Source organism: Nannobrachium achirus, assembly GCF_963921795.1.
Source record: "Nannobrachium achirus genome assembly, chromosome: 6".
Classification (NCBI taxonomy): Eukaryota; Metazoa; Chordata; class Actinopteri; order Myctophiformes; family Myctophidae; genus Nannobrachium; species Nannobrachium achirus.
In genome coordinates, this window is record NC_137815.1 from 56,590,098 (window position 1) to 56,601,177 (window position 11,080).

At 38.7% G+C, this 11,080-nt stretch overlaps 1 protein-coding gene and 2 long non-coding RNA genes across 4 annotated transcripts in view; 2 read left to right on the top strand and 1 right to left on the bottom strand.

Moving 5' to 3' along the window:
* LOC308286430 (synaptotagmin-2-like) overlaps positions 1 to 10,384 on the bottom strand; it is a 66,370-nt gene extending 55,986 nt beyond the window's left edge. The window contains exon 1 of one of the 2 annotated variants that reach the window (XM_080727449.1): positions 10,288 to 10,384. The gene's annotated coding sequence lies outside the window, so the exon portion shown is untranslated. The remainder of the gene's footprint in view (positions 1 to 10,287) is intronic. The other variant, XM_080727450.1, reaches the window with a different exon arrangement.
* LOC308286441 lies at positions 3,598 to 5,643 on the top strand. The gene is made up of 4 exons (XR_013962103.1): positions 3,598 to 3,788; positions 4,480 to 4,520; positions 4,913 to 4,959; positions 5,568 to 5,643. It is a non-coding gene; the product is annotated as an uncharacterized lncRNA (long non-coding RNA).
* Positions 5,752 to 7,201, top strand: LOC308286440. The gene is made up of 3 exons (XR_013962102.1): positions 5,752 to 5,854; positions 6,443 to 6,518; positions 7,125 to 7,201. It is a non-coding gene; the product is annotated as an uncharacterized lncRNA (long non-coding RNA).
* Positions 10,385 to 11,080: the final 696 nt, after the last annotated feature.

Consider the following 11,080-nt stretch of genomic DNA (forward strand, 5'->3'; position numbering starts at 1 on the left):
CATATTGATGTTGAATTCTGACATGCTCTTGTCTGATATTTGACCAAACGTCAATGTCTGCCCAACATTATCATGACAACGTCCACACAACGTTGCAGTCTAACATCATCAGACGTTGATATTTGGTTGGTTTTAGGTTGTGTTGGTAACTGACCAATAACCAACGTCTGTTCGACGTATTATCCCAACTTCAGGTTGACGTTGAATACTCAGATGCTGTTGTCGGTATTAGACCAAACCTCAATGTCTGCCCAACGTTATTTTACTAACGTCCACATAACGTTGAAGTCTAACATCATCGGACGTTGATATTTGGTTGGTTTTAGGTTGTGTTGGTAACTAACCAATAACCAACGTCTGTTCAACGTATAATCCCAACGTCAGGTTGATGTCGAATTCTGACATGCTCTTGTCGGATTTTTGACCAAACCTCAATGTCTGCCCAACGTTATCATGACAACGTCCACACAACGCTGCAGTCTAACATCATTAGACATAGATATTTGGTTGGTTTTAGGTTGTGTTGGTAACTAACCAATAACCAACGTCTGTTCAACGTATAATCCCAACGTCATATTGACGTCGAACACTGACATGCTCTTGTCGGATTTTTGACCAAACCTCAATGTCTGCCCAACGTTATCATGACAACGTCCACACAACGCTGCAGTCTAACATCATTAGACATAGATATTTGGTTGGTTTTAGGTTGTGTTGGTAACTAACCAATAACCAACGTCTGTTCAACGTATAATCCCAACGTCATATTGACGTCGAACAATGACATGCTCTTGTCGGATTTTTGACCAAACCTCAATGACTGCCCAACGTTATCATGACAACGTCCACACAACGTTGCAGTCTAACATCATTAGACGTAGATATTTGGTTGGTTTTAGGTTGTGTTGGTAACTAACAAATAACCAACGTGTGTTCAACGTGTTTTCCCAACATCAGGCTGATGTTGAATCACTGACATGCTGTTGTCGGATATTCGACCAAACCTCAGTGTCTGCCCAACGGTATTATGACAACGTCCACACAACGTTGAAGTCTAACATCATCAGACGTTGATATTTGGTTGGTTTTAGGTTTTGTTGGTAACTGACCAATAACCAACGTCTGTTCAACGTATTATCCCAACGTCAGGTTGACTGCTTAACTTACAATGCTGTATGCATTGCAAAGGATTATGCTTTGCTGGGGATAAAAACAGAACATCTCTGGTTAAAGACCACATAAAGTATGCAGTTTAAGGGACAGTAAGGTGTCATTACAGTTAGGGACATCTGAATGTTTATGAAATTAAATTAATTTGGATCATAGCATTCATTGGACTATCAGTGTCTCTCTTGAATGTAATGGTAGTTACAGGTAAGCATGAGCATTCAGTTAATCTTGGATGTGAACAAGACCAGTATAACGGGGGAGTTTATTGGCATGGACATAGTGAACAAGGTATCTAGCAAGAATGTCAAAGTTCCTTGATAAGCAACCCCTGAGGACACTAGCCACTTCATTGGTCCAGCGTACCATTACATTGGCTCAACAAAAAACTAAAGATAGGCCGCAACAGTGCCGATTATAAATGAATGTGGGTTGTCCTTAAAGTCCAAGACCATTTCAATTTCAATGTTTTGAATCCTAAATAAGAGCTAGTGTATCTAATCTGAAATGACAGGAACTTAGAGGACAAGTAGGCCTATATTTCTTCAGTGGGGGTATAACAAAATGCATTGTGGCCTAAACTCGGGCGATAAAGAGAGAAAGACAGACAGACAGATAGGCACACCATGATGCTTATCTAACAGTACACAGCAGAATGCTGTGACAATGACCTCTGAATCTTGCCTAGAGTCCATGATTAAAGGCATATCATTCAGCCACAGAAGGGCTTACATAGGCTAGAAATGGCTAACTGTTAATGGAAAGGTCTTGACCTCAGCTGTAATAGGTCATTGTTGAACATCTATGGGACACCATCAAATGGGGTATACCCATTTAAAGATAAAAACAACATATCCCATAATATCTCCTGGCACAGGGATCATCAATGTCTGTACATTGACACATGTGGCGAGACTTGCCTTTGACCATGGTAGATTTTAGATTTTGTTTTTAAATAACAATGTTGTAATTTTGATCATGAGACAAAATTTCTGTCCCAGTCTCCAGGGTTTCTTCAGGATATGTATGACACTATATTCCACTAGTACAGTGGTTCTCAATTTATTTGTATTATTATTATTTTTAAGGACCCATAACTCTGAGAGTGTTTATGGGTCCATTTGGTTCCATACACTCTCAGAGTTACAGACCTGTAATGTTCGATTTGGACCGCATTCAAGGAACTTTGAGGTCCCTCTCAACCTGCTTTGAGAACCACTGTGCTAGTAGACATTTGAGACTGGCTCTTTGTGTGCTACTGGTAACATTATTGTCCACTCCATGGCAAAAATATCATTCAGACAAAAATGTCCACCGCAAGCCAGCCTGGGGTATCCACAGTTTAATACCGCATACTATTAACTATGAAGTTTATCAATGTAAAACATTATAGATGTGACATAGAACAAAGTGTACAAATCAGCCCAACATACACAACCCATTATGGACGGGAACCCCTGTTTTATCCCTCAGGCGTTTTTTTCTGAAAACTTAGGTCAGGCTTTAGAAGGTATCGACCTTATGTCTTAATGGTTTAAAAACAGTAAAGATATATGGAATGGCAACCTGATATTAACTGCATTTGTTCTCGAAGTGGGGTCCTTGAGGGAGTTCCAGGGGGTCCCCTGCTAAATGATAGTTAGGAATGAAATGGACCCTTATGGGTAACTCATAGAGTGTACAAATGGAACCAAAATGGACCCATTAACATTGATTTTACAATAAATTGGGGTCTCAGATAGAAATGCCATAAAATGGAGGTCCGTACTTAGACTAATGCATGTCAAACTGGGGTTCTTGCAATTAAAATAGTTGAGAATCACTGCTTGACTCATCAAAATCTTCTCTAATGGAAATGTTTCTTCTTTGAAATGTTTGAGATCCACTACCATACTGTATTCCTCAATGCTTCAGAAGCTTAATGTAAAACTATCCTGCTTGAAATGAGTATAATACAATAAAAACATCATCCTGACGTCAACCTGACGTTGGGATAATACGTTGAACAGACGTTGGTTATTGGTTAGTTACCAACACAACCTAAAACCAACCAAATATCAACGTCTGATGATGTTAGACTTCAACGTTATGTGGACGTTAGTAAAATAATGTTGGGCAGACATTGGTTATACAAGCAAATTATCATCTGTAATTAAATCTGATTAAAACACATTTTAATGCCTATCTTTTGGGATATTATAGTTTGGAGGAAACATATGAAAGATGAAGGGAGCCATCTTTGTAGTTACAGAGAGGAACACAATATATGTGTGTTTATGGAAAGCAGTTTGAAAATCAACTACACTGCCCACAATGCAATTGCAAATGCCTGATTGGCTGTGTGTCATGTGACTGTGATGTGGCCAGCTACCACTGGCTCTGCTGAGAGCACACCCCCACTTTGAATCCAAACAGCCCACAGCAGTTACATTTGTCACCAACAGCAAGCATTGAGAGCTGCTTGTCTAAAAGTGATTTAAGATAAAACTAAACTAAATAAAATCACTGTTGATTGTTGAACAGGAAGATAGGTTGCTGCCAGTCTATTTGTGGGATTAAATCTACATTATGGAGACTTTTTGCACACAGAGAAGGAGTTTTGGAGCAGGGAGATGACACAGGTATGTAAAGCTATTTTAATTGATTGCTTTTGCTTCCAGTACTTTTTACAACTTCACTATTTACAATTCATACTCCAGTGTTTTCAGCCCTTTTCATGTCAAGGACCCCAAAATCCAAAATGACTATTTGGCTGCAGACCCCTTTTAATATGTGACAGGAACCCTCATTGCTGTAAAAAAGTTTCCATTATATAATGTTTCCAAGGTCCATTATTTATTCAGCATTTAAATAGTGTTATTGTGACAGTAATCATTGCTATTTATATAGTGTTTGTTTAGTAATGTTAGGTTGGTTCCAGCCTTCCAGGTGGTCCCCAGCTAAATGATGGGGAGTTGATAACCAAATGGACCCCTATAGATCTTTTAATTACTGTAAAATCAAACCAAATGTACAAGCTAAATTATTTTTTACACATGATCTGTATTCCTAAATTATTAGGTATGAGACTGAGAGGCTAAATCTCACTAAATGGTGGTCCATGGCTCAAATGCATAATTGACAAACACTGATTTTGTGCCATGGTTCTCAAAGTGGGAGTGGGAGCTAGAAGTGATTAACAGGAGTGTGTGTGTGTGTGTGTGTGTGTGTGTGTGTGTGTGTGTGTGTGTGTGTGTGTGTGTGTGTGTGGTACATGGCTCATTTGTAATGTATTTTGTAGTCTTTCAACTTTTGTTTTTCTTCTGTCAACAGAAAATTCCAACGTCGAAAAGAAAACCAGTCTATGCAATATGGTAGGTTAAGTCTCCTCTTACCACCCTTTTTAATCCAGGAAATCCAGTAGTAATCCACAATAGGAAAATAAAAGGTATCTTCATCCTGTGGTATAATATCCAAGATCCAATATAGAATACAGCATGACTTTTGCATGAGACTTCTCCTTCTCTTCTTACCCTGTACTGCCAAAGCTGCACTTCACAGGTGTTACAAACACGTCTGAATGCCAATCTACTGCAGCCAATCACTGCAGGAACTAGTCAAGTACTAAATAATATACTGTACATGCTCATATTATGCAATGTGTTCTTGTAGATAATTTTGTGTCTAATGCAACATTGTTGTTTGATGGAGTATGATAAAATCTAACCTATTCATTTCCTTTTTCACTCTCTCTCTGTTACATGAGGTGTCTCTGTGGTGGTATGAGGTGATCCTGGGAGCTAAGCCAACCAGGTAATTTACTTAATTAATAATGATTTATTTGAACTGAGAAGCCATTCTACAGCCTCACATTGTGTGTGCTTGTAGATCAGCTATTTTTGTGACTTCGGTCCATTATATCTCCCCTTTAATGATTGAATGATTGCACTCTCCCACAGTAATAAGGAAAAGAAAAAACAACACATGTTGACCATTTTTACACTTTGTTAATTTTAAGCTCAGTGTCAGGGAAGCCCACAATGAGAGTAAATGCCAGCAGAACAATATTGCAAGCCATTTTGGCAAAACCTTGATCGGCGCTACCCACACGTTAGGTTGTGTAGCTCATGCCTCGAATGCCCGATGCTTACAAGCTGTACTTTGTTGTAAAGGTGACGAATCAATGATAAAAATGATATAAAACAATACAAATTGGTATTATTAAAGGGGAGATAATGGACCGAAGTCAAGTTTCCTTTCTTTTTGTGCTGATTTTATTTCCTTTCTCTCTGTGTCTCAGGTGCCGTACATTGGGTGGCTGCTTGTTCTTGTGACGCAGTGTCCAGTCCTGTCTTATGTGGAAGCAAACATGTATGAACTAGTCACTAGTCTGTTTTCTTCTCCCTCTCTCTCTCTCTCAGGTGTCTGCTGTGCTTGTCCCGCCTTTCCTTTGGGATAGACATGGTGGTTTCTACTCTTGGGAGATAACAACCAGGTAGTCTGATCATTGTTTTGTACTAAATAGCCAATCTACAAACTGTTGTGCGATGGAAAATTATAACGCTTTGATTGGGTGTCTAACCTCTCTTTCTCTCTCAGATGGCGTGACGTGTCTGATAGTCCTTTCGGACCTGGTGCCAGTGGTTGACAGGATAGAGGATGGAGAGAGGAGCAACATCTCTGTGATGACCAAGCTTTTAAGACCTTGGTAGGCTTTATATGAGTCACAGTATAAAGTGCATGTTTCAACATGGAAGAAGAGGAGGTTCGCACACTGTTCCAGAGCTCCGGTAAATAGTTATTATTCTATCCTAATAAACTATTTACTGGAGCTCTGGAACAGTGTGTGAACCTCCTCCTTCCATGGTGTGTATATTATATATTCCTTGGTTCGGCACCTGTAAATCTTTGGAGATGTGCTTGCTTCCCTCTCTGCATGTTTCAACATACAATATGAATTAACCCTTGTGTGATGTGGTTTTCAGTGTCTGCATAATTATTTGTTTAATTATTCTAGGCGATGGCCTGTCTGCATGTTTTCATTTTTTCGCAGCTTAACCACTGGAACCCCCTCTTATGACAATGTCATAAAATTATGTGAAAATAAATAAATACAATTTTGCATGAATGTAGCTTATAGACCTGCTGTTGCTGAGCAGATTTGGTGTAGAGGGTTTAAAAAGCGGACCACCCTGGGCCACCTGATCAACAAGGGATCAAGAGATTATATGCCATGTTTACAAAAGAACCTTACCCTACTATATTGTTCACAAAAATGTAATATGTTTTTCTTCAGGCTCTTCGGTAACCACATGAAGGGGGAAAAGGAAGGTGGCTTTGGAGAAGACTGATGTATTTTAGAGCAATACAAGGTAACTTCATGTTGACCAAGGACAGACAATTGGCACACACCAATCTGTAAATAATGTAATTGGGCAAAACATGTCCTTCCCTTTGATACAATGGCAAGTGTCTTTGATTTGGTGTCTAACCCAGGGGGTTTCAAACATTTTTGACTCGGGTCACCTCGCCCCTGTAAATAATATTTTAATCCACAGCACCCTTGAAGTACACTGTAAATATTTTGAATCTTACACCATCGGAGAAATATCAGTTTCCATTAGAACTGACTGAAAATAACTTTATACTTTATGTTTAACCACTTGAACCCCAGCATCCCTATTTTGGGAGGAAGGTTCACCAAAAATAGCCGATCTACAAGCTCACAGCGCGTCGTGACATGTTGTGAGCTTGTAGATCTGCTATTTTTGCAGAAGAGAGTTGGCCGTAGATGGAAAAATAACTCCTCACAAATCAGGTCAGTTTTACTTAGTGAACTGATATTGATGTAGTGATATTGATGATCAGATTATTCTGAGACACCCCTGGACTGGCATCAAGGCACCCTAGGGTGCAACAGCACCCACTTTAGGAAACCCTGGTCTAACCTATTTCCTTCTTTCTTCTCTCTCTCTTAGCTGGCGTGATGTGTCTGCTTGGGTCCAGTCGTTGAGAGGATGGAGAGAAGAAGCACCTCTGTGACCAAGCTTTTTAAGTAAGTAAGAAGTAATGCACAGCATAACACAGTATAAGGTTTGGGTGTTCTGTGGTTTTCAGTGTCTTACAATTTAATTCTTCTGGGTGAGGGCCTGCTTAACCAACTGAACTCTTGTTATTTTAAGGTTATGAGGGTGAACATGATGTGAAGTTTTCAAGTTTTTGTATGCATTGTGACCTTGTAGACACACCTGTAAATAATTTACACCACATGACAATGTGGTGGTGTAAGGTTATGACAGCATGTTACATATTTTGTATTCTCTTTTTCTACAGATGCCGTCATGACGTTCAACCCAGAAGCAGAGGACAACCTAAAGCAGAAGAGGCGGGAGACACAGGGGAACTGTCCATTTCAAGAGGGACACTATGGACTGATATAACTTGAATTAGTTCTGGTTGGACCTAAAACCTGGTAGCTCACTGGACATGCAGGCAAGAGGAGGCAGCGGGGGACACAAACGCATGCACTCAGAACTGATTGAACTGACACTGTGAATTCTGGGGGATCTTGGTAGTTCTGTTTGGACCTACAGTTTAATCTGGCAACTCACCGGAATACATTTTTTTAATTTTTTTTTGTAGTTGTGAACTCACCGGAATATATTTTTTTTTAATAATTTTTGTTGTTGTTGTGAACTCACTGGATTATATTTTTTAATTATTATATTTTTGTTGTGAACACACCGGAATATATTTTATTCATAATTTTGTTGTTGTTGTGGGACATATGCAAGTAAAAAGGAAACTGTCTGGAAGTTCTCTCTGAGGTAGGCTGTGCTATTATTTCATGTATTTCTTTATTTGTCCAGTGTTAAGGTAAAAAAAAGGTGAACTGTTATGTTCTTTTCTGGATCAAGCTTAATCAGACCTAGTGACTGCTGTGTGAGCTACCCTCTATTCACTATTCAGTACTTGACACAATTTGGTGTCATACTGTCATATGTCTGGAAGTTGATGTGATGTTAGCGTTGGTTTTCACGCCCTCTGATGTTTTGCATTTCCAACTTTGGTCATTGATGTCAACCTAATGTTGGGTTTTGACAGCAATGCACCTCTTGCTTATATGTCTAACCAACATTGGAGGATGACGTCTTGCCAACGTTGGGTTATGTTCATTTAACCAAATTAGAACTTGTATCCAAATTTGGAGTTGAACCAGTAATCGTCTACATAACATCTGAGATTAACATCAAGCTGACGTTGGATTATGTCAGTCCAATTTTATTCAACTAAAATAACTTTTATCCAACGTTAGGAGACCAACCAAAATTCAATGTCAAGATAACATCAGATGCTTACATCAAATCAATGTTTGCCTTATGACGTCAATCCGATTTACTTTTCAACAAAAATACATTGGGAGTCTAACCTTTAATCAATGTCTACATGACATCAGAGATTGACATCAAACCAATGTTGGGTCATGACGTCAATCAAACTTAAAAATCCAACGTTGGGAGTCTAACCTTTAATCAACGTCTACATAACATTAGAGATTGACATCAAACAAATGTTATGTTATGACGTCAATCAAACTTTGATTTTCAACCAAAATACAACCGGTATCCAACGTTGGAAGTCTAACCTTTAATCAACGTCTAAGTAACATCAGTGATTGACATTAAATCAACGTTAGTTTAAGATGTCAAACCAACATCAGGTTATGACATCAAACCAACATCGGGTTATGTCGTCTAACCAACGTTAGGTTATGACGTCAGACAAACTTTCTTTTTCAACATCCAACGTTGGGAGTCTAACCTTTAATCAACGTTTACGTAACATCAGAGATTAACATTAAATCAACATTAGTTTAAGATGTCAAACCAACATCAGGTTATGACGTCTAACCAACGTTAGGTCATGATGTCAGACAAACTTTCATTCACAACGAAAATACAACTGGTATCCAACGTTGGGAGTCTAACCTTTAATCAATGTCTATATAACATCAGAGATTAACGTTAAATCGACGTTAGTTTAAGATGTCAAACCAACATCAGGTTACGATGTCTAACCAACGTTAGGTTATGACGTCAGACAAACTTTCATTTACAACGAAAATACAACTGGTATCCAACGATGGGAGTCTAACCTTTAATCAACGTCTATGTAACATCAGAGATTAACGTTAAATCGGCGTTAGTTTAAGATGTCAAACCAACATCAGGTTACGACGTCAAAGCAACATCAGGTTCTGACGTCTAACCAACGTTAGGTTAGGACGTCAGACAAACTTTCATTTACAACCAAAATACAACTGGTATCCAACATTGGGAGTCTAACCTTTAATCAACGTCTATGTAACATCAGAGATTAACGTTAAATCGACGTTAGTTTAAGATGTCAAACCAACATCAGGTTACGACGTCAAAGCAACATCAGGTTCTGACGTCTAACCAACGTTAGGTTAGGACGTCAGACAAACTTTCATTTACAACCAAAATACAACTGGTATCCAACGTTGGGAGTCTAACCTTTAATCAACGTCTATGTAACATCAGAGATTAACGTTGAATCGACGTTAGTTTAAGATGTCAAACCAACATCAGGTTACGACGTCAAAGCAACATCAGGTTCTGACGTCTAACCAACGTTAGGTTAGGACGTCAGACAAACTTTCATTTACAACCAAAATCCAATGGTCATCCAACGTTGGAGTACAACGTTGTCCCAACGTTGTACTGACGTCGTGTGCCAGCTGGGTTGTAACAAAGTATTTCTATATTGCAGTAGCCTATTGATACTTTTACTCAAGTAAAATATGTCAGTAGGCCTACTTTTTCAAATAGGCCTACTGCTAAACTGGCAATTCCCACCATTTTCTTTTTCATCATTGCCATGAAGAGAATTTGGGCTATATGCACGTAGCCTACTACTCTAGAACCTCATTCAAAACAGAGGTAGAACCATAGAGTTATAATAAGTGGATAGAACACGTTATACTGTTGGTAGGCTATTTTAGAGTTGTAGGAAATGCTGTCACAATCTTCTAGCCTCATAGCTAATACTGTAACGAGATCGTTCAATCCCATTCTTAAAGCACAGACCCTTTATTGCACAATATCAGCAATTACATACCTTGGATAATGTTATAATAGCTGGTCAGTCTTTGTTTAGTTCTTGATAAAGTTGAAAACATTTTGACAGGACTCATTTCCTGTGGACCACAATGGCGTATGCATAGATGTTATTACGTGACAGTAACACTAGAGGGTGCAATGGTCAAAGAGTCATTCCCACAATGTCCTTAAACTAGTCTAAAAGGAGACTATAGACTTTATTGATTAGGATATAGACTTATGATCTCAGGATTATAACGTTTTTTTACTTATTTTCTTTAAATAGAATAATAAAAAAATAAATCTTATTATTGACTTTTGCTTGAACATAGCCCTGAAACATGACGGCCGAACACTAAAGGGCTGCATCTTACCACTATTGAAACATGTTTGGGCAGGTCAAAGTGTGATATGCTGCAGTTTGAAGTTCGGCCTAAAATAACTTGAGGGAAGGCTTGAGCAGTGAGGCTAATTTTGTCAACCACTTTGTGAACTGAGCCTATCTCTGGCAGTAACCTAGATATCTCTGGCACGATGGCCTATATCACTATTCACTATGCATGCCTGTAACTTCACGACAGCATGATTAGAAGATCAGTATTAGTGTGGTATTATTATTGTGGCAGTCCTAACATGCTGTTATCCACTTTTGCACTTGTCTGAGTATGAGCAAGATGTAAGAGAGACACTGTGTTCACATTCTCATAGATGCACTGCAAGTACCCTCCACACGTCAAATAGTAGATCTACTCTATTTACTTACACTTTTTTTTAAGTTTTATGCTGCGTGGTATAATCAGTTTTAGAAACCA